Genomic DNA, 6,000 nt, shown 5'->3' with positions numbered 1-6,000 from the left:
GGGGTTGAGCGTGAACGCGCAGTTTACGAGTATTCTCCTAAACGACGACATATTGAGAGCCGGTGTGGAATGCAGCATGTGGAGGGCTCTGGCATGGTTTGTTACCAACCACAGCACATCCAGAGAATGTACACCCGGCACTCTCAGAGTACTGTATGGTACTCAGGGTGGCGGCGAGTATGTCTGATGGACAGATGGATGAGAGGCGGATGGGCAGAGGGTAGTCTCTGCAATTCGCCTCTCCCCCCGGGATACAGGAAGTCCTGTCATCCCAAGAACAGTGTCTCGCGCTCCGTGCAGAGCGGCAGGTATCTCTGGTTAAAGAAAGCCTTTTCCCGGGGTTCCTCAAAGGGAAGAAAATCAGGGGTTTTTACTCCCGCTATTTTCTGGTCCCGAAGGAGACGGGGCGGTGGGAATGAGACCCATTACTACCATATAACCATCATCCCAAAACACAGGAAATTCCTGCGTTTTTCATTCCAGGGAATATCGTACCAGTCAATCGACTGCCGTTCGGATATTCCCTGGCTCCATGCACTTTTTCAAAGTGTGTGGAGACGGCGCTGGAGCCGCTACGCAGAGGAGGGATGAGAGTGTTATTTTATCTGGACGACCTGCTGTTGCTGGCTCGCTCCAGAGAGGAAGCTGCTTTACAGACGGTACAACTCGTATCTCACCTGTCAAGCCTGGGTTTCATAATCAATTGGGAGAAGAGCTGTCCTCTTCCATCCCAGATCATCATGTATCTGGGAATGGAATTCAACTCAGTCCGCATGAGAGCACGACTCTCACAGCGGAGAATGGAGAATCTGACAGCTCTCCTCAGGCGCGTCACACCTGGCAGGGTGGTGACAGCCCTTTCCGTGATGCAGCTGTTGGGCATGATGTCAGCTGGTCACGTGGTGATCCCCCTGGGTCTCCTTTACATGAGGAGACTTCAGAGGTGGTTCATTCGCCTGCGCATCGACCCCGTGCGTCAGAGGAGACGCAGGGTGTGCGTTCCTCCATCCGTAGGTTTAGATCTGACCTACTGGAAAAATCCCCACATCCTGTCGGTGGGGGTTCCCCTCGGCAGAGTGATGTCACACACCTCGGTGTTTACAGACGCATCGCTCTCAGGGTGGTGAGGAACATGCATGTCGCAGGCAGTGGGGGGACAGTGGCCGCCGCACATGTCCCTTCATATAAACGCGCTGGAATTACTCGCCGTATGGAGAGTAATTCAGCACTTTGCCCCGTTGCTGTGGAATCATCATGTGATGATTCGGACAGACAACAAAACGGCGGCAGCCTACATAAATCGTCAGGGAGGTGTACGATCAGCGCAGCTGCTGGACACAGCCAGGCGGCTGTTGTGCTGGGCGCGCACACACATGCTCTCGATCAGAGCAGTGTATATTCCCGGCGAGCAGAACAGAGGGGAAGATCTCATGTCCAGAGGAGGTCCTCGACAAGGGGACTGGAGCCTCCACCCCGAGCTGGTCTCCCAAGTATGGAGCAGGTTCGGGACAGCAGAGGTGGATCTGTTCGCTGCTCGCGGGAACGCGCAGTGTGCTCTCTGGTTCTCCCTGAGAAGGCAGGATCACCCCCCTCTGGGTGTGGACGCGTTCGCACACAGACCTTGGCCCAGGGTGTTACTGTACGCTTTCCCACCAGTCCCTCTGATCCCTCGGTTCCTGGACCGAGTGCAGGAGGAGCGACTGATAGCGGTCTTAATAGCCCCGGAGCGCACAGGAGCGTCCTGGTTTCCCTGCATACAGAGGATGCTGTCAGGGAGACCGTGGGAAATTCCGTGGCGGAGGGATGCTCTCTCCCAGGTGGAGGGAGCAATCAGCGGTCACCCAGTGTTAGGCCAACGTTTGTGGGCATGGCCCCTGAACGGCAACACTTGTTGTTGTTGTGAGGACTATTCAGGGATCCAGAGCCGCGTCCACCAGAGCGTTGTACACAACCAACTGGACGGCGTTCCAACGATGGTGTGTAGGAAAAAGCGTGGACCCCGTGGCGTGTCCCCTGCCTCTCGTGCTGTCATTCCTCCAGCTGTTGCTGGACAGGAAATTGGCCCATAGCACGATAAAAACGTATGCGGCTGCCATCTCGTCATGCCATGTAGGGTTTGGGGTCAGCACGGTGTTTAGTCACCCGCTGACAAAACGTTTCCTACGAGGAGTACAGAGACTCAGACCGGTATCACGCGCTTTAGCGCCTCAATGGGATTTGGCTGTAGTGCTGTGCGCACTAGGTAAAGCCCCTTTTGAACCGCTGGATCAAGTTCCCCTGAAGTTTCTGTCAGCCAAGGTAGCTCTGCTCCTGGCTCTGACGTCAGCTAAAAGGGTGAGTGATTTGTCTGCTCTCTCTGTGGCTCCTTCATGTCTCCAGATCCAAGGAGATGGCAGCTCAGCTGTGTTACGCCCGAACCCGGCGTTTATGCCGAAGATGATCACAAGCTCGTTCAGATCGAGAGTGATAACTTTGGAGGGCTTCTTTCCTCCGCCTCACACATCAGAGGAAGGAGCCACATCTCATCTCCTCTGTCCCGTGCGCGCGCTGGCATGCTATGTTACACGCACGGCTGCGTTACGCAAATCCCAGCGTCTGTTTGTGCATTTCAGAGAGTGCTCAGTAGGGCAGCCTCTATCTGCACAGCGCCTGTCACACTGGCTGGGTGAGGCGGTGTCACAGGCGTATGTTTCCTCTGGGTTGGATCCACCGGAAAACATTAAAGCGCACAGCACCAGGAGAATATCAACTTCTACGGCATTGTTCGGAGGAATGACAGTGGAAGACATTTGCACTGCTGCATCTTGGTCTTCACCCTGTTCGTTTATTCGTTTTTATTTGAGGGATGTCTCCCATTCCTCTCTGACACATTCAGTACTGAATAGTCTGCCAGATTGAGGAATATCTACGTATTGTAACCCAGCTTCTATGAGTATAGGCGCAGCCCTCTAAGGTTCGGGCCCCACTGGTGCCGCGAATAGCTGAAGAAAAGCTGTGGGAGCGGATTGTAGGGCCTACTTCCTATTTATACGGAAGTGAGCCCGGAGGTGGGGCCCACGTCGTAGGTGGGCGTGGAATAAGTCTGTCAGTGCTGCACACGTGCAGTGGGGTTTACCCACTTAGAGGGCTGCGCCTATACTCATAGAAGCTGGGTTACAATACGTAACCCTAGTCCTATAGTGTTTTTGAGGAGCTTTTTGATTACAGATTTGAAAACATCGTTGCTTGCACAATTCATTATGTCAAACCTTGGAAAGTATCTAGATATCCCTGCCCTAATGCCAAAAGTAACTGGCAACTGAATATATGTCGCCATTTGATGTCTATGTCTGGACCGCTGCGTAAAAAGGAGGGTTTCTGCCCCATTACTTCTCTTCTTACTTCTATAAGAATAAAACACGGAGGACGGAGATCTCTTTTTGTCCCCCTCTTCTCCCCGCTGCAGCCTAGCAGCTGATCTCAAAGCACGCTCCCCTCTCCTGCAGGGAGAAAAACTATATTGATATACTTTATATAGGTTGATACAGTAGCCCCTTTTTTAAAATAGTTTTTATAGGTGTTGCTATCTGTTTTGTGTAGCGTGGTTCTACAAGCAAGTCAATGCATTCATTGGGTGGTATCAGAGAGTTACACGGGTCTGTAAATGCAATGAAAACAATTGGCCACAGCAAATAATTTATATTAAACATGTAATTTTTACTTTTGAATACTTCAGTACAAAGGATGTATTGAATAATTTAAGTGATATATGTGTACACATATAAATCATTAGTCAAAACAGGGCTACATTTGATTTAATTAAAAGGTATAATATGTGGTAAACTGAAGAGCCCTTTGGGAGCCGAAAGAGCCGGCTCTTCTTGGTGAGCCGAGCCAAATGATCCGGCTCACCAAGAATAGCCGGAATTCCCATCACTAGACAGCACCCGTAGGCACGTCCCGCACTAGAAAAGTCGGGTGTAGTGCCACTACGCATTACATAATAACCAAAACTCTATGAGGCCCATGTTGAGTGGGTGCTTTACGAGGACATTTTTCCCCGTAATCTGACTCCGCTCGGTGGGCATTATAGATAAAACCCTTCTTTCTAGGAGAGAGAGAACCTCTCTCTCCAGAATATGGGTTGACTCTCTCTGTGTTTGTGAAAACAGATAAAGTATAACTGTTTTAAGAAGCCCAGGCAGATGTCGTGAGTATCTCCAGATACGATCACAGATCGCGAGACAGACAGACAGACAGACAGACCGACAGACGCGCACACACATATGCACCCACACACGGACAGACTGTCTTCTGCATGTTTTTCATGTAGCCATATATTCAATGTATTTTTGTGCAAACACGCACTGCACTGTCTAGGCAAAGAGTATGAACCTTAAAGGTCACCGCATAATAGGTGACCTTTAAATGCATTAAGTCTGCAGTGCCCCAAGATAAAATATTGAGCATCCATTGATCGTATTCAAAGAAATATCCATTGAAGATCATGAAGAACACTGGTTTCATGAAATGTAACATTACTTTCTGAGTTGTCTGGAATACAGCCCCAATCCTTCATCTGCATCTGTAATGGTATTACTGTTTACTTTTTTTGTATGAAGAATCCACATTGAATCCTAAAATAATGTATCTATCGTTACTTACGTTCACTTACTATCTAGTATTGAAATTCTCACTTAAAAATAAACCAAAAATATTAAATGTCAGACTTATCTGAAATATAAAACTTATAAGGATGTATTACTTGTGACAAATAAGGATGGACTTGAAACCAGCCTTGAACAATAGTATTGTCTCTTTGTTTACATGTGTGTCTCAGTGTATCTGCAAGGTTTTTGCCTGATAGAAAGGAAGCACATAGCATTTCCCTTCAAGGGACAAAAAGATAAAGATTGACATGACATTTTTCTGATTGATATGACTCAACAAGTTGGATTTTTGTAATGTGCCTGGGCTGTGATAGAAGAACACAACGCCTGGCAGAGTTAAGCTGCACTCCCAGGTACAGGGCATTGCCTGCTGGTGGGTATAGTTATATGCCCATAATGACTCCCAGCCTGGATGGGTAAAGTGTCATCTGGCCTGTGTGGAATATGACCCATTTTAGAGAGCAGGCGATGGTGATCCACTCATTTAAGCAAAAATAAACCAGTTTTCCAGAGGCACTTCAAGGCCACTAGTGCCATGTCCACTCATTTGGAGAAAGTTTATGGGGCTGCCTAAATGTAGCCAAATGGCAATCAGCTGTAATGAACCCTCTGAAAAGCAAAGTGGGGAAAACATGTTCGGAAGCTACGTGAAATTAGGTAAGCATGTTACTGTGAGCCACCGGAACAGGAAGTAAACATCTCTTAAATGTGTCAGGTTAAACACTTGGGTTTTACAACTTCCAGTTGCTTTTTTTAGTCTCGACTCCCACTCCTTTAGCGTGAGCTCCACCTTCGGCCATTAAGCTGACTCCAATTAGTCACTGCCAGGGTAAATAAGGGGTGGCTGTTTGTGCCATCTAGCAGATGCTACTGGGCTGGTAAAGCTGCTGCTCTTCTTTCATGCTGTTGCACTTGGTTACACAATAAACACAAAGACTGAAATTATCCTTACCTGAGCTCACCTTCAAGTGGCCAAGATGATATAATCGAAATAAAAGCAATCAAAATGCACACCACATATCAAGTATCTGATTATTCTCTGGATTCTTTGGGATTTATTTTATCCCATAGATCTGAAGTAGTGTGTGGTGCACATACAGACATGACAGATCGGGTATGCGTGACCAAGACACAATCGGTTTCACAACAGAAAAGTACACAAGTGTTCATCTGGACAGATATTCTTTATGTTTACAGAATGGGTGGATATTTGACGAAAAATCAATACAGACTAAGACAACAAACTCAGCAGACAGTAATCAAATACAAATATGACAGTCTATCTTGTTGTTGGGTTAACTACTAAAAAACTATAAAATATTATTCCATTCAAATTGGGAAAAGATGAAAA

The sequence above is a fragment of the Pseudochaenichthys georgianus genome, chromosome 17 (genome assembly GCF_902827115.2).
Source record: "Pseudochaenichthys georgianus chromosome 17, fPseGeo1.2, whole genome shotgun sequence".
NCBI classification, from domain to species: Eukaryota; Metazoa; Chordata; class Actinopteri; order Perciformes; family Channichthyidae; genus Pseudochaenichthys; species Pseudochaenichthys georgianus.
Note: the sequence above shows the minus strand (reverse complement) of the source record.